We start from the raw sequence: 24,537 nt of genomic DNA on the forward strand, positions 1-24,537 counted from the left end.
GTAAGTACTATTTTTTTTTATTATTACCCCCTCCCCCCCCTTGGTCCCTCTCCCACCCGCCCCATGCCCCACCACCCCTGGTAGGTAGCTGCCACTACTGAGTGGCTCACCTGTTCAGGGAAGTTTTCCAAGCAATCATGACCGAGCCTCCAACTTTGAGGAGCCCAGCCAATGGTGCCCAAGCCTCCTGCTACATCTCAGCTTACCTGCCCAGCCGATGGTCTCCTTCAGCCAGCCTCCTGGTCCGATCCTGCAGCCTCTTTGTGCGACAGAGATTCTTTATTGAAAAGCATTGGGCGCACAACGCTCATTTGCATCCTGCACCTGGCCACTGGTGGTGTGAGGTTGGTGCTTGCTTCTAACCCCAGGACCTGAGCTCGGAAACCACGGCAACATACCTGCAAACCGTACCTCTTGTTAGTGCCCCCAGTCTCCTTTGACTAACATTGGGCCCAGTGACCTCTGCACCCTGCTGCCCCAGTGTTGCTGGTAGTGTTGTACCTACCATGATCTGACATTTTCCCAATGTTGGTCCAAACCCCGAAGACTGCATGTGTAAGTCGAGGACTTACCTCTAACTGCCGATAACTCTTTTCCTTCCATATCATAGCATTGCATTTTCTGCCTATTATACTAAATGTCTATCTTTTACATTTTCTAAGTTTGCTACTGTTTGAGTGACATTGCCAAAGTATTTTTAGTACAATTGTAAAGTATTTAACTGCATTTACAACACAATATCGGCCGCATTTGAAAAGTATTGCTTTTCTTGAACCTGTTACTCGCCTGCAACTTATTTCCTCTTGCTTCTAAAATTATAATAAAGTAATAACTTTTTATACCAAACAATTGGTCTTGGATTCAGTCTTTGAGTGTGAGTAATAATTTCTAGCCTGAGTGTGTACCACAAATGCTTAACACTGCCATATGATAAGCCTAACTGCTCGGCCACACTACCACAAATAGAGCTTTAAGTAGAAGTAATTTAAGCCTCTGGGGAACCACTGGACTCTGTGCACACTATACCGTACTTTGGTATAGTATATACAGAGCCAGCTTCCTACAATTGGTGCACAAAGGCTTTTATTGCAATGGGGGTGGGTTTGGGCGGTGCAGCTACTGCAGTCACTCAGCTGGTGTTTGAGGAATAACTGAAAAGCAAATGTCTTTTCTTCTAGGGGCTATATTCCTGCTCCAGTGGCTATCACGGATGAATTAATAACTGGAGCATTGCTTCAGTTCTGAGACCAGTGGGCAGTAAATTAGTCATTTACATGTGTGTTTCTTTACATTTGCCACTTCTTACACTTTCAAAATTCTATTTAGAGTTTCATGAGTGAAACTTTTTAAAAATTAAACCATGCCATTTATAAAGATTGAAATATTCAATTAAGATATTTAGTTTTGAAATACATTAGAACATGTTTACTTTCCAACAGTAGGTTGAAATTTCTTTATTTACTTTTTAAAACGTTATATGAACTCAACAAACATTGGCAGAGCCAATAGCTTTACACTGTTAAACAATGTCACAAACTTGGCTTTGTCAATGCTTATATTCCCTGCTATGTTTAATTTTCGAATGCAATATAAAGTCCTAGACTTAATATGTGTACCAGTCTATAGTTTTTATAGGCGACACCTACTTTAGTTTGTCAGGATTGGAAATGGAAGAAACAATGCGGCAATCTGTTGTACTCCATTTGCTACATTGGATACAATGAAATTTACTGAAGTTTACTGACTATATCCCGATTCTTGCATCCCAACTTACCCAGTACCCATAGACCTCTCTACAGCATGTGACATCTCTTTTTAACTCTGATTGCCATTCTGAACAGCATCAGGGGCATAACACAAGCCCATGCGGCACTTTGTGAACCACATCCCTTCAGGGGTCCCCCAACACTTCAGGGAGGAGGGAGGCCACAATGACGCTAAGATCGATAACTATCTCAGAGATATGGGAGACTCTGGGCCACTTGACCACGTTCTGCAGGTAGCACCCACTATTTTGCATTACCCCACTGAATATCATGTCTTTCTTTGATCTGTATTTCGCCAAGTTTTTATCATCCGCCACAAAGAGATTTGTAGTCATGCACTTTTGTCACACTAAAAATAGACAGGTCCTATTTTTAACTACCATCGGGTTCTACTTTTCGACTAGCTGTTTTTTTTTTTTGTTTTTTTTTTTGCATTCTCTTGAGTTACTGTATTTATCCTGAATTTCTTCAGCTGTCCTGCAGTCTCAGTTGAATTCAACCTTTCCTTGTAAATAAACTGTTATGAAATTACTTGGCCGGTCCACATTGTACAGATATACAAGGAGATATATGCAACATATGATGTAACAATGCTGCTCCATCAACATAAATTAGCACACATTAAATAGAATATGGATGCCAGTCTACTGTTTTTAGATGGAAGTAAATCAGTTGTCATTGTTTTTCTTTTTTTATTGTATGGAGTTTAATCATGAATACGTTTGCTTCTACCATAAAAAAAAAAGAACGCATTGAAATTGTTGAGAGGCTAGAAACACCAAAGTTATGTGATTATTGTCTTTTCACTGTTTTTACCCTCCTGCCCACTTCACAGAAAGTTGGACCGTGCAGTTATGTATATTTGTACAAGTTCCAGTATAAATTTCATCCCAATAAACTCTGAGTGTAACCAAATTTTCTTTTATTGAACTTTATATGGACCGGCACACATTGCCAACTAAACGGACAGTATCCGAGTGGTTAGCCTTTGACTGGGCTCAACAAGAGTGGGGATTTTTGGGAGGAACTGTAGAGTGTCATGGGGTGGAAGCGTTTTTGAGAACAATTAGTGTAGGAGAAGAAATTCAACTGGAAGGTCAAGAACACAGAAATCAAACAAAAGACCATTTTCTGAAGGGGAAAAAGCGTGGTCCGGGAGGCAGGTTCCGCTGACGTACATAGCTATTTAATAATCGAAAAATATGATGTAAGAGGAGCTACACTGGTATTTATCAGTGCACTTCTGAAGATCAACTACTGTTCTATACATGTCTGCGTACATTTACTGAATTGTGTCCGTATGCTTGGTCCCTTTCCAGTGTGATAAGACAATATATTGTTTTATAAAAAAGAAATGCCATTTAGGACATTTATCAACGCTGCTGTGAGGGTGAAGTCTTTATGTTGCCATGTTGTGCTGTAATGAACTGAGAGAATAAATCTGTGGTCGCATACATTAGTTCTCATTTTAGTTCTGCAAGTGTATTCCTGTGTTTTTTTAAATGAAGGGTAGTGGGTTCATAAACCAAGTTTCAAACAAACCTAGACAGTAGTTTCTTCCCAGCAGTTTAAGATCTTCAAAATTACGGTTTTGAGGTAGACTAGAAACTGGGAAGTAGACATCACCAACCTTAATAGCCTGGCAATAGAGCGATACGCAGGCACTGAACTGGGAAAACTTACTTTACAATCAAGCCTAAACAGTCCGAATTGAGAGTCAACCAATCAGAGACCTATAAAGTGTGACTCCTCACACATGAGGTTCTCAAGGCGTGGGAAAGGGGTAGAGGCTGGGTCTGCAGTTCAGTCGAAAATCCGGGTCATGAGGTACTTCCTGAATTGCAGCAGCGATGGTGATTGCCTGAGATGCAGGGGCAAGAGTTCAAGGTCTTCACAGCGAGGTAGGAGAAGGATCTTCCTCCAACGGTGGACTTGTGGTACGGTGGCCAGAGCCAGTTGGGCAGAGCGGAGATGTCTGGTGGGAGTGTAGAAGGAGAGGCGGTGGTTGAGTTATGCAGGTGTGGCGTTGTGGAGGGCATTGTAGGCATACGTGAGAAGCTTGAAGATGATTCTTTTGTTGACAGGTAGCCAGTGAAGGTCTCTCAGGTGGCCAGTGATTTGGTTGTGGTGTGAGATGTTCACGATGAGTCTGGTGGAGGTATTCTGGACGGTCTGCAGTTTTTTGGGGAGTTTCTGGGTGGTGCCGGCTGGAGTGCATTGCCATAGTCGTCTGCTGCTGAGGCATGCATGGGTAACCATTTTCCTGTACTCGTTGGGGATCCACTTGAAGATCTTACGTAGGAGGCAGAGCTTGTGAAAGCAGAGGGACATAATAGCTTTTGATTGGGTGGGTTATTGAGAGTACAGAGTCCAGGATGATGCTGAGGTTTTGTGCGTGGTCCATGGGAGTGTGGGGATTCTGAACGCTGCTCACGACCAAGAGTTGTCCCAGGCGGAAGGGGAGGAGCCCAGGTTGAGGACCTCTGTCTAGTCTGAGTTAAGCTTAAGGCAGCTGTCCTTCATCCAGGTGGCGACTGCATTCACCCCGTCGTGGAAGCTGCTCTTGGCACTTATGGGTTCGACTGTGAGGGAGAGGATCAGCTGATGTCATCGGCGTAGGAGACGATGTTGAGTTTGTGGCTTCTGATGATGGCTGCAAGCGGGCCATTTAGATGTTGAAGTGGGTGTGGCTCGGGGGGGGGGAAATCCCAGAGGCACTCTGCAGCTGATCTCTGTGGCTTCTGATTTGACCGGTCGAAGTCTGACTCTCTGCGTTCGCCTGTTGCAAGTGCATGGTTGAGGCACAAGATAAACAAGTGCACAGTGTTTACTCTTAACATTGCACCTATTGATGTGCAAATACTCACTGCCTATTGTCTACAACTGCAACCTCTGAGTAATCAACAAGGCATCATACCTTTTGAATAACCTCTTCGATTTCTCTCCTGTCGCCGCCAAGAACGTGTCTTTTACAGAATGCTATGCACTTTCAGGGTAATGTTCCTTAGTCTTACAGCTAAAACCTGGAACTACCATGGGAGTTAGCTGCAGTGTGTGGAGGATGAAAGCCATGGTAACGGCAGCCCCTTTGTGGTCCTTGCTGTAAGCCTTACACAGAGAGGTTTCCAAGGTTGACAACCAAGTCACCCCCTCCCTAATAATCAATGTGCAATCTATTGGTAACTCGTACGTTACTGTGGAGCTTCTGCTTTGTCAATTCCCTGAGCCTGACTGAGGCTAGCAAGCTACCCCTGACAATGACCCAACACCATTATTGTTGTGGATCCTGACTTGTTAGAGTCTGAGGATCCTGCTGTACCATCTGCATTAAGCAGGCCCCTAGCTAGCCATTGTATGACTTCTTGAAAACTCATAGACTGCTGTAGGGCCCTTCTGTGCCTTTTGGTTTGAGCTTGACCCCCAAGAAGCTGGTTTTCTAACCTTGGCCCAAATCTGACACCATTACGGTGCCACCTTCTGACAGGTCATAGGCAGCGTGTCATAGGGCTCTTGCTGTGCTTCTTGTCCTCCGCTTTGTTCTCCACTTTCCTTCAGCCCGATTCATTCTGCTTCTAGGTCCACAAACAGCTTGGAATTGCCCAATGTCTTGAATGCTGCCTGCTGCCAGATCAGGTAACTGCTAGGGTTCTTGACTATAGATTTGGCGTTTGAATAGATGGCAAGCAGTGGGGTGATGTGTTTACCACTGTGGTGTTTTCTCTAGAAGTGTTGGCCCGGGGGACAACCCATGTCTCACTTCGAACATCCAATTCCAAACCACCTAATTTGTCCTGCCTTTTGAAAGAAGCCATACTTATACCCTTCCTCTGCTGTTTCCCCTCCTGCCTCTGGAAGATGTCCTGCTAACATACCTGAAAATTAGCTTCACTTCCTTATCCTTGTTAGTTCTTTTTGGATGGTGAATACTTTATCTCATAATGTGTGCAGCACCATACATGGTGAAAAGATGTATGCTCTTGGCCTCTGATACCTTAACACTCACGTCAGTATTGACAATATAACTGCAATGGAGCGGAAGTGGAGGCTAACCTCTGAGATGCATTTCCATATCTTTGACCCATTCCCTATGGCATTTCTTTAGAAAGTATCCTAAACATACTTGTTCACTAAATAGTTCCTGGTTGCAAATATGTATATGTTGCAAAGAAAGCCATATATGGCGATAATGCACTTCACAAGGTCCAATGATATGTTTAGCACAGCTGCTTAAATTCTACGGATCTTTTCTGATAGACATGCCCTAATAAAGAGAGGAGGAGAGGAGTTGGCCTAATGGCTAGGGCGGTCAAATTCGAATCTGGGGAACTGGGTTTGAGTCTCGGCAATGCCGTTGAACATCCTGTGATTCTGGGCATATCACTTAATCTCATTGTGCCTAACCACATTGAATGTGTCCTCCTGTAATGCAACTGGTGCTATGTAAAGCGCTCTGATACCCGATACTGGGTCAAATTTGCGCTATATAAAATTCTGTAAAAAAAAAAAAAAAAAGTTGAGCTGCATCACAGTAAACTTTAAGCTGCAGCAATATTCAGCACCCATTTTACATGTTTGCACGTTTCCCATTTGTCTGTAGACCTGAAATGTGCCTATCACTTGTCCAAGATCTTTCTGTCCATGAGATTCCATATATAAGTGAAGAAGCCAGCCAACTCAGGCACGTGTTTATCCAGCTGATCTGACAAGTCTCCCTTGCTAGTGAAGGTATACCTTTGGCATGCCTTAGCTCTCTTTCATTCCGCAAATATCTTCAGTTTATCTTTTGACATTAGGACCCAGAATGTGTACCTAAGCACCTAAAGGACTGTGAATATATGACATAAATTGCTATCTTGCCCACAATGAGGCCACAGCGAAATATGGGTTTCCCAAATTCAATATCGTCGAATTTTTGGATCATGCATACTGAACATGGCTACCACCCTCTGTATTTCTGGTTACTGTAAAGAACGAGTTCAGTAGTGCTGCTAGCTTTTTATTTTTCTATACCGTCTAATGCAGTTATTGATTGCACCCTGCAACAATTTCATATCCGAGTGTCATTGACCTCTGTCTTTTATGGCTTCTAAGTGTTTTTAATGTATTTTGTTTGCTTCCATCTCCCTTCTCCACACACCTGCAAAATATTTGGATCTGGGTCAAAACTGTTTGACTTGCGGTTTATTGGAATGCTCTGGAGATGATGGCTTGTGGAGTAGCACCACTTGTTTGGTTATGGCTAGCTATCCAGTCAGCCACCGAGGTCCAGTCTCAATGTATTGCCCCAGTATTTCAACTGTTTAAGGAGGTTGTGCCTCTCCTGCCATCAGACTGATATGTATTTATTCTCATATAAATTCAAGTGCATTTATGGCCATATAATTTGCAAATTTGCTAATTTGGAGATCTGTATCCCTTTCAGATTGCCTCACAGGAACACATTCAGTTGAATAGCCGAAATCTGTTTCCTCCATCATCAATGGCTGTACATGCTGCTCTCAAGTCACATGTAGACACAGCCTCCAACTCAGCTTTACTAAATCGCTAGTTCTCCGCAATCTTTACTAAGCCCTCTACAATAGATGACTTATTTCTTGATATACTGTGCTTCCTGTGAGCTTGTGTCATGAACCATTTTTGCTTGCCACAAGTGTCAGGCCAGTTCTTTGGGGCCAGTGTGATTAAAGGGCAGTTAGGCAACTCTTGTGACAAGTATTGCTGTTGTTGGAAACATATGAAACAGATACTTCAAAGTCACTTAATTGCTAAGAACCCCCTATTTAAGCTTTGACTTTCGTGGGAAAGCGAGGCGAAAAGTTAGGCTTATTCTCGGGGTCTGGCGTGGGGCAGAAAGTAAAACTCAGACAGCACATATATCACTGACAATAAATATAATGTCCATGTAGTCTTATACTCCTTTTTAATTAAAAATATATATGATTGTTATTATCCCTAGGCTAATATGCTCAGTAACTTGAAAATGTTTTATGGTATTCAAAATTCTCCTGCATATTATGGTGGTTATTCCAAGTTTGTTATACACAGCAGGGGGTTTATAATCAGGTAATTGGAGATGTATTAACAATCAAATGCAATCTGTTGCCATGTGCAACCCTTATTTGTCGACTACAAGGTTCTCTGATTAATAAGAATCTTACTGTCGCAGGTGTCCTCTTCAAGTGTGTCAGGCGTTGTCATTGGTGACTGAGGACTCAAAAAGAAGAGACAGTGCTACAGTTGATGCCGCACAGTTGAGAACCTGTTGTACAACTCCCTCACATTGTCAGTCTGTCTTCATTAGCAGTGTGAGCTCTTAACAGATGCTGGCTTGGATGCAATTGCAGGATTCAATTCTTCCATGCTGCACTGGTCATGGGGATGAGGTCCAGGAAGAATGTGTTGTCTCTGGTTGTATGCGGTCTTTCGGCCAGATATCGCATCATGGTCAGTGGTGCTGGGGTTTTCAGCGGGTGACAGGACACCATCTCAAGGTCATCCTCATCCAATTGTCCTACTTGCATCCATACGTGCTCCAAGTGGGCCGGACATGCCCTTTTCCTTATACATATTTGGAACATAGAACACACCTGTACACAGAATTATTACACAGATAAAAAGTTACTTATCGCATGACCATCTTTTTCCTTTTGGGTACGTATGACAAGAGAGCCAACCTTCCACATACCCCACCACCCGCTCATCATATAACCATTCCCTGAATCTCCGTTCTATCTTAGAGGGTGAAGGAATAAGATTGACTTTGCACTTAGCTTTGCATTTTGTTTTCCTCACCGATGGATAATTTCAGGAATTCCCACACTTACTGTTCATGTCAAATACAGATGAATTAAATATAATTCCATCAAGTTGGACTTTCCAAAAGAATTAATTTCCCTCTACTTATGTGATATGTATCAATTTTTGTGATCTTGCCGCCTCTTTTTTCCTTTTGTTTTCCACTCATTCTACACGTTTCTATATGTCATGAGTGGTCGGGATCCCACCTGTTTCTTTTCCTATTGCCGACTCTCTATGCCATCTGCAGATACAATTGCACAGTGACACTACTGGTGGATGGATAGATATTTGCCTTTAAGAAAACACACCATAATGAATGTTGTTGTACAAATTGTACTCCATATAATATGGGTGTTTATTGCTTAACAGCATGATGCTTTAACATTATGCGATATTCACTGATGTAGTAAGAACCTTGTAGTATCGATATAGGCAGAGGAATCCATGCCCAGGAGTCCTTCTCTTAAGCATGTCACGGTTCTCTCTCATTTTAATGATTTAATCACTTTTATCTACAATGTGTGTTTTTAAATCCCATCACTCTGATTTTTCTTGTCTTGTGTCTACTCAACATTTGTATATGTAATGTTATTTATATGGTAAGCATGGTTAACATACTATATCATTGTTATACATTTCTTATATGCTGTTGTACAAAGGTGTTTTTAAGGTGGTTTTTGTTAGTATATCAGACCTATGTCTCATGTTCAATTTTGTTGCAGTCACCAGCATACGTATACATAACTATGCAGCACAATATCCTTGGTGCAACATCAATTGTTGCATAGCTAAACACTTATAAGGTCCCAAAGGCGAGACATATTGGCTATGCCAGTGCTTGTTGTTAGTATGTTATTATGTAATGTCCTTGTCATCTGATATGTTTTACATCTTTGTACGTGTTTTTGATTTGCATATGGTATATATTTATCATGTTACAGCCCCAAAGATGTCCATTTTCATTTGGACTAAATGTGTTGGCTGGTTTTTTGCAGTGCATGAAAGTAGCATTAATAAAGAGAAGATTTCTTATGAATGCTGGACATTTTTGTGGGTATATATTTATTTTGTACAAATATGGTGCACCTCTGTTTGCTAGTTTTTTCTTATGTTAGAGTGGCGCTTTTTGGGCAGAGGGTGTCCACGGGGATTGCACACAGCCAGATATACATCTCCTCAAACGAATTTGGGAAATAACAGTGTGGGTGCAGCATTTTTTAGTCATTGACTGCCTCTTGCTCTTTCATATTAATCTATAGGTGTATGTGCCTAGGGCTTGATCAAGTCTTCAGATGTGTGTGCATCATGTTATATACACACTTGCATACACAAATTCAGTTTATTCACTAACAGCAGAGCCATACTTGAGTAATGAGCACTCCAGAGGGATACAAAAGCAACAGAGTTAAATGTAAACATATCTACGTCAATGGTCTGTACTGTTGAAATTCCTGTTCCAGGGTATACAAGACTTGGAAGATAATGTCAAAGTGTGGTTAGTCAGCAGTTTGTACAGAGGCACAATGAAGATTTAGACACTAGATTGCCTCAACTTATATTTTGCTGATTAACACCTTAGGAGCTTCGTAAACAAACCTCCCCAGTGCTGCGCTATCCATTATCCAGTGCTGAACTGGACGTCCAGCGGTCGCACGCAGCACTGGGGAGGTAGTGCTCGTGACGACCGTTGGACGTTCGCAGCACTGAAGGGGTTAACCTTGCTTTGTGATGAAATGGTGTAAATGTGATACTCCTCACCTTGCATCCTCTAGAGCCTTCTGAAGATCAGGTATAGGCATTCAGAATCTTGGCAGAGCTGTATAAAGTTTAGTGGACTGTAGTAGACCATACAGAATTAGATAGTAGTGCGCTGTGCAAACAAGAAGATACAAAAAAGTTACTTATGGACAGAAACACAAGTCTCGGAGACACAATAAGATTTGCTAAAAGAGAGATCAATTAGACCCATCAAAGTATCACGCGGTCTTGCTGAGGTTTGTGTAGCTAAATGCAAGTGAATGAGAAAATGCTTTTGAGAGCATATGGGCTGGTGAAGTGTTCAATTGTGGTGCTAAAACACATATAGCTAAAGGCAAAAACTTCACAGCAGTGCAGAGAATGTTATAACTGTTACAAGGTTGGACACTTCATGGTTATATGCCAGAGTGGTAGGAGAAAAGTTTATGACGTGTGTCCAGTAAATAGTGTTATGGTAAATCAGTTATATCATAGTATTGAGCGTTAAGGAGGGCAACAAAGGGTTAGATGATATTTACAAACTATGGGAATAGATGAAATCCTTACTCTGCACTTGAATGTTATATGATTGTTATAGAAAATTTCTGGTGCTCCTATCTGACTCCGGTTCTTCATCTACTAAGTTATTTAATGAGAAATGGAGGAGTAAAGTATTACTAAAACAGGTTTCAGGAAATATGCCTGCGAAGGAGGAGTGATAGGTCACTTAATTTATTCTCATTTATTTGTTTGTTTTGTAGAGCGCCTGAATCACCCCCGAAGGGGTATCTCTGCGCTATGCACATGCAGCAGTAGGCCAAAAGAGGGAACAGGTTAGAATAATACAGTTTTGAGAAGCCTTCTACATTGAAGGTGGTCAGGCCATTGTCGGAGGAGGGTGGGGAGCTGGTTCCAATAAAGGGGGCATAGTGAGAGAAAGGTTTCCTATCCATCCTTGATTTTTTTGAACCAAGGAACAAGGAGAAGAGATTTAGTTCATGAACACAGAGACCTTGTAGGAATATAGTGGTTGAATTTTCCTGCTAGTAAAATGGGTCTTTTGCCATTCACTGCCTTGTGGTCAATGCAACAGATTGTAAACTTCATGCGCTTGTGTACCGGAAGCCAGTCAAGCTGTTGAAGGAAGGGAAGGGAGGCCATTCTGGGAGGGTCATTCGAGACAAGGCGTGCTGCAGTCTTTTGGACTACCTGCAGTCTGCTCAACGAGGACTCATTGGCTGAGACCAAGAGGGTGTTGCAGTAGTCTAGGCAGCTTAGTACCAATGCTTGGATGAGAGTTTTCCGTGTAGATAAGGGGAGAAAAGGAAAGACCCACCGTAACAGTCCAAGCACATGGAAACAGGAGCCAGCAGTGTGGGCCGCATGTTCTTTCAAGGTCAGGGCCTGGTCTAGGCGTATGCCAAGATTCTTAACAATGGTCTTAGGTACAGGGGAGTCACCTAGATCCACTGGCCACCAGTCAGGAGACCACAGCAGTGGTGCATCTCCATAGAAAATGATCTCGGTCTTCCCTGCATTAAGCTGAAGGAAACTACTCCTCGTCCAGTTTGATGTGGCTGTCATCCATTCAGAGAAGGTGGACTGGGCCGTAATAGTGGATTTATTAGATGAAAATAAAAGCTGAGGGGGGAGTTGACAATGAGGGGGTGGGGGGCGGACTGGGTGGGGGGTGGGGTACATGTTCTGTTTGAAATAATGTATAGATTGCTTCTCATTTGCTGTTGTCTACTTGTTTGCAGTTTCTCCGGAGTGCGGAGTGCTGCGCCTTATGTGCGATCTGTCAATAAAATTTGTTTAAAAAATAAAAGCTGAGTATCATCAGCGTATGAAATGGGTGTGAAGCCTAGTGTCCTAAGTATGTCTGCCAGGGGGGGGGCGACATAAATGTTGAACAAGGGAGGGCTCAGGCAAGAGCCCTGGGGCACTCCCTTGGTCAGCTCTAGGGCCTTAGAATGAAAAGGACCTAAGTTAACAGTCTGGGAACGGAGGGAGAGAAAGCTCGCCATCCACCGAAGAGCCAATCCTCGGAGTCCAATTTCCTTCAGTCTCCAAGAGGGCAAGCAGCTGAGTAGAGCTAGTACAAAGAGTACAGTAAAGGTGGAGTGGACATGTGTGCTATAAAGTAGCCCTGTTGTGCATCTCAATATCCAGTTTCCCTTCACCTTCTGTGTTTTAGTTGTGAGCTAGATGTCTCTCACCATAGTTTCCATCAAACAGTTTATTCATTCTTTATCTGATTGACTGCATAGTGGCCACTGGTCATGATATTGTGCTGTCCATATCTGTTGCATGTAGCTATCCAAGAATCATTCTAAGTCTTCTGTTTCCGCGTAGTTTTGAGGATTGGCTTCCACAGTGATCCACATGGTTGAAGGTTCCAAGTGGCCATATTTAAATTACACTTACAAAGTTGAGTGTGTAGAGCTAGAAATACATTTATTTTTATATTGGTCTCTAACGAAAAATCCTGCTGCTTGGCTGACTTGGGATAGCCCACGTCTCAGGAAACAGGCTATGATATGCACTATGTGGCTCTCTAATGGTTTTATAAATACTATTTTAAGTAATTGAGGTAAAAGTGTTGCTAAGAACCCACTCATGTAGTCTTTTTCAGAATTCTGTGGTATTCAAAAGAAAGATATATTATATTGTGAACAGTCTTTCAAATCAACTGCCTTTTGTCTCGAGTCCCAGACTTCCTGACCCCGGTTTGCAATTCTGTTCAGTCGGTCTTCTGTGTTTTTCAATCCTGTTTTTCTATACAGTGAGTTTGTTTTGGAAGGACACCATGTCATTCCTTAGTGAGTTCTAGTATTCCGGAGTCAACACTGCTCGTCTTGGGCCCAACCACAGTTATTTCTTTCATAATGCCTCCTGCGTGATACTCTCTGTCAGTAGTCTGTGAGTACTGTGGTTATTTAACACCACTCACCAGTTCTGAAAATCTCAGTTGTCTTGTAGATTTGGTGATCATCTGCTGGATTTATGTATTCTTTCCACAAAGGCCTCAAGATCCACCTTGCGGGAATCTATATAAGAATTGCCCAGCTTTATGCCATCATGGGTGTGGGTTTTGTCAGGGAAGTGGGAGCTACAGAGTTTAATTTGCCAAATACTGCACGCAGTTACAGTAGGGTACTACATTCATTATAGTACCACTCTTCTACTCCTTTAGAAGGTGGTCCCTGCAATCTGAAGCCTTATTATTGGTGACAGTTTTTCGGTGTACTAACCACCTTTTTGTGTTGCTAGAAATGCACTTGATTTGATAACAGGAGCTAATCATGGTCTTCAGCAGGACTAGTTTACAGTTTTTGAATAGGCCCTTCTTAATCACATCTCACAGATCATCTGGCATTTAGATTAATAGATCTACGCCCTGTTTAGGATCCCTTTGAAATAAACCAGCTGTACTTCAATACCTTGTTTAAAAAAACTGTGGTGTCATTTCATGGCAGAGAAAATGTACTGGTGCATGTATGTTGCTTACTCAAAAATAATAAAAGTAACCTCAGAGATCGCCTACACCTCCCCTTTGTCAAACAGTTTTTCACTGGTGTGGATATAACTTTCGCCATATTTTCTGTCTCGCCTCAGTGGGCACACACTGGTTCCAAGCTCGGCAGGTCTGCAGGTACATCATAGTGGTTAAACTAGTGTGCATTCCCTGGTTTTACCTTCAGACGACACTCAATATACCTCGGTTCATTCTCTTGTTCTTGTGAGTTTGTGTCTGTCCCTCTCTCTGATGCAGGTGGTGGCTTGGGTCCTGCAGCAAGGTCACAGCTGTGACACAGTCTGAGAAAAGAACCTGCCAAATGTGAAACTGTTCTGTTCAGAAGTTTTATGGACCACATTGGTTTCTTAGTAGGAGCTGGATTTTGGCAGCTCAGTTTCCCTCTTCTGAATCTGCAGCTCTGTGGTATATCATATGGTCCAGTACGCAGTCTGGACACCTGTTGTAGGCCGGCATCAAAGAGCCATAGAAGGGAGGGCCATATTTTCTGTGGTTGAACTCCATACCCTTGAATTTTTTTCAATTCAATTTACGGACAGGAAAATACTGAGAAACGAGTATGTGTCCAAAAAAGGTCGACATGTATTGGGTTGTAGACATCATGCTGAAGCCTGCACGGAAATCCCGATTTCCTCTATGTGAGCCTCATTGCGAGTTTCCTGTTTTCACCACTGTTAACTCCATACCCTCCCACTGAGTTTTTGGTATCTGGGTAATCAGTAATTTGCTAGGGAGCACAAGCACTGAGGTTACAAGTGGGGCCCTGTTGGCCGCTGAGAATTGGGGAATTACACAGGAATCAGTAACTCTGAACATAGTCATCGTACACATCTCCTTTTTACCTGGAGACTTCACCTAATTTTAACTGTTAAAGTCTCTCATTGAAAAACTACTGAATGACTGAATTACAGTGTCAAGAATGATGGAGTGTTGTCTCTGCTTCTTAAGTTTAAGAACGTGTTCCACGTGGAACTCAGAAGCTTGAGAATATTCTCATACAAAATGAGATTAAAAAAGGGGCTATATCTCATGAATAAACTGAGTCTTGTATTATTGATTGAAGATGGAGAACTTTTCAGATTGCTAAAAGAACTGTGTGATGAAGATGCAGTCGAAACAGCCTGTGGATGAGTTGCATTCCCCTGTAGTTATTGTCTGCAAGAGGATGGGTAATTTGAGGTTGTGGGCTGACCTACGCTCGTTCGGTTATCATCAGTGGTCTATTGTTTCAACCCAGGATTACTAGATGGCTTATCACCAAGTGGTATTGACACCTCGCTGCCAATAATTCACCATGTTCATTGTATACAACTGAACTTGTGTATGCATTTTAAACTGCTGTCAGCGGCCACTGCCTCCCAAAAACTCATTTATGTGTTTAGAGAGAGAGAGAGAGAATGGTTGCTCTTCAAGAGGATGCTGTGGTTTTTGCTGACACTTGACATGTGTTGTAGGAAGAAAGGAAGACATTACAAATAAAGACGAATTTGCACATAGGGAGTACTTCATCTTGCAAGGTGATAATTTGTCCCGTAAATACATACCACCAATCACCCCTGTTTAGAACTCCAAGTGTCACTCTGCAGTTAACCAAAAGTCTGACACAAAAAGACATGTAACACACAGCTGGGCTCCAACTTCGTGACATGAGTGTATAAGACTCAAGGAATCTATCCCACACCTCAGCAAACTTTGACATACGATCCTTTAATCTATTTATTATACTTTAATATGAGGTCATTGTAAAGCATGTTTCTCAGCTGGGTCTCATTGTGTGGTATTGTCGTCCTCCTCCAGTGTCTCGATATAGCTATTTTCACCATTTCCAAGGCCATTAAGAATCACCTGTTGGCATGAAATGCAAGATCAGGAAGATCAGAAAGGTCCTGCACCAATGACATTTTTACATCCAGGGGTTACATCGGCATCTAAGCTACATTTCATATCATTCCGATTTTGGCCTAGTAGTGAGACAAGGGGCATTCCCATAGCATGTGGACTAAGTGAATCCCCTGAGAATTTCAAAACCAGCAAGCTGAGCTGGCATGCAGATTGACATTTTAGTCTGGCCAGGGGTCAACAAAATTGGTGGAATTCCTTAAAATACCCAAACTTCAGCCATGAGTTCCTGAGCTAAAAGTCATGGTTTTCAAGAACAGCAACCCATTCTTCATTTGAGACCTGAACGGAAAGCCAATTCTCCTACCATTGCCTAAGGATGTTTTTTATTGGTTGGGAACAGGAATAATACATATGAATTTACAACTGACTTACCCCTGTGCCATTGATCACTCCCAATACCTGTAGGTATTGAAGGATGGATGAACAATGCAGAGAGGGACCTATCACTTGTTTAAGACTGATACAGTTGACGGTACCTCAGTACTTGTGATTTAGAGAGAAGAAACTCCAGCCTCAACCTGTCGAATGATTTCCAAGGCCCTTCTAACAATGCATCATCTGTTTTTGCTTTGTTCCATACACATTTTCGAACATATCTCCTTCAATGAGAATCACACAATGAGACTGCAATCACCTAAAAAGTGTTCCATCCTAGGCCTAGTCAGTGGTAATGCCTCATACATGGATTAATGTATCCTGCACCCAGAAGATTGGGAAAAGGTTATCAGACTTAAGAGTGTTGGGCTCAAGGCCTGCAGGCCGACATGTCATCAAGATATCGTAGTCTATAGGAATACTTTTAGGTCACCCACGGTGCGTGTATACCATGAATTCTCCTGTTTTGACAAATTTCCACAGCTGGTGAATAAGAATAAGAGGGATGAGGGGCAGCAAACCTGACTGGTGCCTTTCAGTACCCAGAGGGTGGGAATGAAAGTCCTCCAAAATTCACCACTGCTGTGAGCCTGGTTTATACCCACCAAGTTGTTTGCAATGAAGTCCTATCCCAGTCCAAGCCTGTGCATTGTGTCGTACAGGTAGCACAACTCAACATAATTGAAGGCCTTTCAGCATCTAAAGACACTACAAACTTGTGATCTCTATCATCCCTGGGAGAGAGGGTTCGGAGGTGGTTACCGGATGACTTTACCGGAAATCCAACTTGAGCAGGGTGTATTACACAAGGATTGATCGGTTTTAGACTATTCGCAATACCATAATTTTCATGTTCACATTTATAAGCCCAATGGGCCTATAATTGGAATACCCAAACTCCGTGGATTCTTGTCCGGCTTGGGGACCAAAGAGATCATGGTTCTGTTAAAATATGTAGGCAAGCCTCACTTATCAACAGCTGTAGAAGGGGAACAATCTTGTGCGATTCATTCCCCAAGATCTTTGCCTTCTGTTGTTAACCCAGTTTTTGTTGGCCATAGAACTCTGCAATTTACTCCTGCTAACACGTGGAAAGTGCTATTGAGCTCCCTTTAAACATGGTAAAAGTGACTCATTGGCCATCCAGTGAAGTAGCCCTATCCAACATGCCTCCAGGCTGCCCCTGCAGCTTGGGTATGCAGTTTTAAGCTCCAATTTCGACCTGGCATAATAGACCTTTTGCCAGGCCTTAGCCTTCCTTTTTAAAACTTAAGTCAGCCCTAAGCTAGACCCCAAATGCCTAAAGGACAACCCCCGATGACACCCTTCTATGATCACAACCGTTTTAGTTGTTTAAACGGACTGGATGGTGTAGACTGACTGCCCCCAGCACCAGATCCCAATCTTCCCTCCTCTGACAATGGGTCTATTGAAACATCTGGCAGTAGTTCCTCTCCTATTCCTAACCCTTCTACGTCCTTTATTGTCCCGGCGCACCTACCCCCCCTGGGATTGGGTACCCTAAATATTAACCCAGCTACAGATTTGGGCCAAGGTTCGATAGTTGTATTATCCCCCACTTTTTCTCAGGTGCATATAATTCCGCAGGGTGCTATAACAAAGGTCCCTGCTGTTTTTCCTGTTTTATTGGTTCCCCTAGTTGTCAACAAACCTTTAATTACCACTGCACCAGCGCCCATTAAACTTTCCCCTTGTTTATCTGGTTTTAAGTATGCTAGTTGGAATATTGCAGGATGGAGTCGGCAAACGTCGTCCTTAGGCTGGAGTGAAACCCTCTCTGACTTTGACATCTTATGTTTGCAAGAGACCTGGGCAACTACTGACATTAACCTGGATGGGTTTGTGTCATATAACAATTTGGCACTAAGGTCAGGTATGGGTAGGGCTAAAGGGGGGTTAGTGATTCTATTGTCTGTGAACCTCCCAGTCTGTATGAAATCACACCAGCCTGTGGGTCACCACTCCCAAATCTTAATATTAGAACATGTAAAGGGCCATGTAATAATGGTGATTAATCACTATAATAACTTGTTTGATGCTTCTAATACTTCGGTGGTGGAGGAGTTGGGTTCCGCCTTGAGCAACATCCGAAGAGATATTCACAAACCAATTGATATCATATGGGGTGGGGACTTCAACCTACGTACCTGTCCCCTTTCATTTACTAGAATTTGTGGATACGACGGGGACAATGGGGAAAATCGGTCACATTTTGTTCACTCACCTTATGGTGATTCTCTTAATTCCCTTATGTTAAGTATGGACCTTATGATTCATCCCCCGGCTGTAGATGCTGATGGCAAACCTGCTCCAACTTTTGTAGGACTAAATTCGGCTTCTGTTATTGACCACCTATTGGCCTCTACACACCTTGTTCCCTTTTGTACGGTCCCCATTGTCGCCGACTTTGGAAGTAGCGACAACAATGCTATTACCATGTCCATTTCTGCTTGGGGGTCACCAGATATTAGTCATCACCTGTTAATCGAAGATGTCACCCCTTGTAGACGGAATGGTATCCGTATAAAGTGGTGCTTGGACAACTCTGAGAAGTTGCAAGCTAAAATCCTAGAAACTGGGTTTGCCGAAATCTACAAATGCTTAGATTCGGAGGCCTTTTGTGGGTGTATCATAGCTAATTTTGTGGAACTCGGCATTGTTATAAAAAGGTGTCTTACTATTACTAAAGCCCGAATTAAGAAGCAAAATGTGGGTTGGTTTGATAGCATGTGTACCAAATCCCTGCGGGAACTCAAGCAGGCTTTAACTAAACATCCCAGAGACAGGGAGGCTATTAAATCCCTTAGACTTACCTACAAAAACAATCTTGTACGTAGGAAGCAAGAGCTTAGGGAACTAGCCTGGGATGCCCTGAATCAAGCATCGGTATTACGTGACAGTAGGCTTTTTTGGTCTACGGTCAACAGTCCCTTTCTTGCTAATGAAGAGGTCCCTTTACTGTCTGCCCAGGTTAGCGAAGCAAATTGGGTTGCCCACTTTTCTGAAATTTTTAACCCGCCCAGGGAGGACTTTGTCAGTTCCCCTATCCCGATGTCTGAAAAGAGGCTACCCTTGGATATTACCCTACCTGAGGTTGTTATTTCCATAAGTCGGAGTAAAGGGGGAAAGGCACCGGGACCCGATGGGGTCCGGGTTGACCTGTATAAATCCAACCCGACTCTTTGGAGCCCACTCCTGACGCAGGTGTTTAATGCTTCAGTTTTGGAGAGTACACCCCCTACCTGGAGTGAATCTATAATTCTACCTATCTACAAGAAGGGAGATAGAGGAGAGGCTAAGAACTACCGCCCTATCTCCCTTCTTGACTCCTCCCTGAAGATCATGAGTAGGGTTCTTCTGATGAGGCTGGAGGAATGGGCAGAGAAAAATAAAATTCTGGCTGAATCCCAATATGGTTTCCGCAAAGGACTGGGGACAACCGAGCAGTGCATTAATCTTGACCTTCATATTGGAAAGTACACGAGAGCGAAACAGGGGTCCTTATTTCTCTGTTTCGCTGATCTTTCGAGTGCCTTTGACCTTGTGGACCATAACTTGTTATGGTCCACATTATTGGGTATGGGTGCTCCCCCAGCAATTATTCACTTCCTGGCCAGACTTTACAATAAGTTATCAGCCCAGATACGTTTTAGCCGGGCAGGTGAATGTACAGAGAAAATTAAGGTTAAATCAGGCATAAGGCAGGGCTGTGTGCTGGCCCCCCTGCTATTCTCCCTCTTTATTAATTCTATAGAACCAGAACTGAAGGTGGTACAGGCAGACTCTCCCCAGGTTGGTGGCCGCTCTGTACCAGTCCTGCTTTATGCTGATGACACGGTATTGCTCTCGCGCACTCCAAATGGGCTTCAAAAATTAATGAATATCTTTTATAATTTTATTAATGAGCGAAAACTGAAAGTTAATAACTCCAAGACTTTTATTATGGCTTGTGGTAAACGGATGAAATCTTTAATGCCGTTCCATTTTAATAATCATAAAATTGAGGTGGTGGACAGATTCTGCTATCTCGGAGTTACTTTTAATAATAAAGGGACTTGGGCACAAGAGATTTTAAATGTTAACGGTAGGATGGCTAAAAGCTCCTCCGGAGTTTTTCGATTCGCAGCCAAGATTGGTAGCTGCCGCATACCAGACATGTTAGATATCTATAGGCATAGGTGTGTATCTATTGCACTTTATGGTTCTGGTATCTGGGGCTACTGTCAGCATAGGGAACTGCAAGTCACCGAGAATGGGTTCCTTAAAAGACTTCTTTGTTTACCCCCCTCGGCATCCATTGAACTCTGTCATAGCGAGGTGTGCATGAATTATCTAACAGACTTGATGGGATTGAGACCTCTAATGGTATGGAGGTCAATTTGGGCTAAAGACGAGACTGACTTTACCAGGCAGATTATTTTAGATTGCCTTAAATTAGACAAAGCCCACAAGATTCCCTGGTTAAACTATGTCTCTTCTTCCTATAGTGATGTTTTTAACCTGGACATCGTTAATGACCCCCATTGTGCTGTTACTGTATCCAAAAGGGAACTCAAAAATGTTTTTATTGGGACTAAATCTGACTTACGTAGAGCGAAGTGCAGCTCCATGTCTACTCATGTATTTTATTATTCTTATATGTTGGAAGACAAGGGTATGCCTATGTACCTTAAATTTATAACCAAGCAGTCACATCAATTTGTTCTTACGAGGTTTAGACTTGGTATTCTACATAACTTAGTGGCCTTCCCAGTGATGAATCTACATAGTCAATCCCCCTGCCCCTGTGATGGCCAATCTAGGCAAAGCACTTTGCACTTTATGCTTATTCGCCCACTTTATATGCACCTTTGCCGTTACTACCTTAGACCTGTGTTTTTAAAACACTCTGTGTATACTACAGCCCAAGCCCTGAAATTGTTATTTGCACTTGATTCTGCAGATATCTGTTTTTTTACCGCTACCTTTTTACTCAAAGCTGTTTCGCATAGGAAAAGTCTGGTGTTTTAATACTTTTTAAATTCTCACACTGCTGAGTTATTGTCCTCACTGCAATGTTTGTATCGTGTGTTTTTATATTGTATGCTTTTGTGATTGTTTTTAATAATCGAATAAAGCTTTGAAATTGAATTGAATTGCCTATAGGACTGGGTATATGGTTTTTAAAAAATAGCACATGTATGTTTCGTGTTTTACATGTTCTGACAATGAAAAACCTATAAAGTTGTTTTTCATATTGGGAAGGCTGGCTCTCCCATGGGAAAGTTCTGGGTCACACTAAGTCACAGCTTATAGTGTTTAATTTCAGTGGGGGAGCTGCTAGAAACATGATTCAAGAACTTAATGGTCAAGTCAGGTTTTGCATTACTATTTTAGAAATGGCACTTTTTGCTTGAAATGTGTCATTTTCCTGCCTAAGCCAAACTGGCCTTTCTGCCAGTGTACAGTATATCCGGACTGCCGATGGCCTACTTGTGACGAGGTGTTTTTCTTACATGAGCAGGGTGGCCTGGGGTAGTTTGCCCAGCCCCTTCCTAAGCTTCAGAGGGTGCCTACCTTCTCACTGGCAGATGTTGCTCACACCTAGGCCTTCCTCCCTTTGGTCTTGCTAGCCAGCTTGGCTCCACACCCAGTGGGATGTGAAGCTGCCCCAGAACTGCTTTGTAGTGACCACACTGGAGGGTTTGCCTAGTTTCATACCCACACCACACAGGGAGCTCTGACCAGGGAAAGAAGGGTTCTACCATGTTGGTTTTAGAGACAGAGTACTAGGGATAGCATACATTACAACACACAGGAAGGGCTACAAAAGAGGGTAGGTCCATGGGAACTTTTACCCACTGGTTAGAGAGTGGCGAGGAGTCCCCCTCGCTCCCCACTCCCACACACTAGGGATGCTTGTGGCACCGCTAGTATCCTCCTCTGAATCGGAAGGAGGACTGTCATGCTGGCTGAAGAACCTGAACAAGACTGGACCTGCTTGTCTTGAACTCACGACCCCAGAATTGACGCTAAGGGTCAGTTGGCTGCAGAGACACAACAAGCTTCCGGAACCCTCTCTCCGTGCAACTGACCAGTACCAACTGGACATGCCCTGAACACTGCTGCTGGCTTCTGTTGTAGTGAGTCTTAACTCCCAAGTGGTGTACTCAGGTCTTGGACCCTTGGCTGATATTAACATGTATTCCTCTTGCCCATACTTCAAAAGCAGGGATTCAGAAACTTTTTGCCAACTTTGGGTCTGGAGAACCAATGAAGACCAGGATTGCTGTAGAAGCCTCATACGTTGATTTGCTGGTCAGCCTCAGCTTGCAGGTTGGCCCTGCTGAAGGAGACCTGACCTCCAGAAAAGTTTCTAAATCCGAACATAGAGGGCTTTATAAGGTCCAATGCAAAGCAGCAACCAGTCGATGTTAAGGCTTTCCTGGACACAGTCTTTGGACTTCGCCAGCTCGAAACATTCCCACATTCTTTGACTACCACACCAGGACCCTTCTGTTCAGCCTCTCACCGTCGTTGAGCCGTACTTCAAATCCAGCTTGCATCTTGCCTTGCCGATGACTCATGGACGACCAGTTTTTTACCATGAAAGTTTCTAAGTCAGAAGGTAAACTTTCCACCATGACGAACCTGGTCTCTGTATCTAACGTCAGAAAATAGCATATTCAGCTTGGGATATGTATAGGGTGTTTTAAGTCATCTTTGGCCTTAGTTAACATGCTCAACATTTCATGTAAAACAGAAGCATTAAGTCAATGTGAGATGGAATATTACCATCTCAAGATATTACCTCAAATATTCAGCCCTCCGTTCAGAAAGTGCTGAGTCATCATGATGCACGCTGTACAGTGCTCGTGGGATGTGCATAGATTCAGTAGAACTTTCATTATGCTCTAGACAGGTCTTTAGAAAAGAACAGCTGCATTGTTTGCCTCCTTGCAAATTGTACCTGGCAGTGTTCATGCACCATGACTAGGGCAGCGATTTTACAAGGCCTGTGTCCAGCCGCAGAATAATCACGCCATGGTCGGAAATCCATCCTGGGACAATCAAGGTGGAACAAAGTTTCTGTACCAATGGGGCAAAGAGTAAAAATAAGTCTATACCTAGACATCTTAAGGATTGTGTTAACTAGTGTGGTCTGACTTTATCAAGTATTTTATGGGGGGGGGGGGGAGTTGTCATTGGCACCCATTGATGCAGTAGTGTGAACCTGTAGTGTGAGTTCTAAATATGTTGACAGTTTTGAAAGAGATGTCCTGGACCTCTGCTTTTTAGGTGACCAAAACATGGAAGATGGCAGTCGGTGATACCTAGTTGGATGCAAAGCATAAGAGCTGTGTACAGAAAGAGTGTTAGCAACATCAGTTACATTAGAGATGCAGCTGTCCATTTTTCCAATGCAGTTATGAATCCAAGTCTCTCTAGGGCGAGTACAGCTGTTTCTCATCTTGCACATTTCAAACAGTTGGTTAAAACCCAAGTCACAAAAAATAAAACGGACTTCTCAGAAGGGTCGTGAAAAAATATCAACCCAGAAAGTAAAGATAAGAGCTTATGGATAATAATAAAAGGACACTGTCCTTGAGACCCCAGAACTATGGTGTAGTTTCTTCTGCCATGTTTGTTTTTTGACTAAAATATAAAAGTGAGCTCCTGCCCTGATTTGAACTCCAGTCTGTCATCCAGATGTTCAGTATTTCACAGCAACAAGAGAAGATCTAATGCTGTACACATGTCTGCCTGTGTTTATTCGCCAAAAACAGCAACGCCTTGAGAACGTGCCCAGATAATTGATCCCACACATGATTTTTTTCCTGAAACCAGCACCATTTTCCAAATGAGAACACAAATGACTTCTCGAGGGCTGTACTTTACATCATGAAAATACTGATGAGGTTCAATATGTATTTGAATATTCATCCGCAGCGTCTAGTAAATCCAAGATTCAGAAAAAAAGTGCAGTAAACGTCCAGCCCTTTTCCAATGGGTGTCTTGACAAGTGGGATCACAAATCTCTGGATTTGCAAGCTCACCCACATGTCTGTGCAATTATGGTTGTTTTTTTAAAATATTTTGGTAGCAGTAGGGAACTCTTTCATGTCTATCTCCCACCACAGCAATGGTCTGGCCCATTGATGGAGTAGTTCATTTAAAAATAAGAAAAGATGTATACTGCTTATTCCATATCCTCAAATTACAGCTTTATTGAGAAATTACTGTCATACAGCCCACAGTTCTTGCAAACAAAATGCCCAAGTATGCCATGATTCTACTCCCCTTAGGAATCTGTGCCTGTAATTGGTCAAACCTACCTGCATCATCTGTCGTTGCATCTTCAGCCAGCTTTCCCAGGTAAGACCTTAACTCTAGATCGATATTTTCAGTCCCACTACTCTA

Source organism: Lissotriton helveticus, chromosome 9 (genome assembly GCF_964261635.1).
Source record: "Lissotriton helveticus chromosome 9, aLisHel1.1, whole genome shotgun sequence".
Classification (NCBI taxonomy): domain Eukaryota; kingdom Metazoa; phylum Chordata; class Amphibia; order Caudata; family Salamandridae; genus Lissotriton; species Lissotriton helveticus.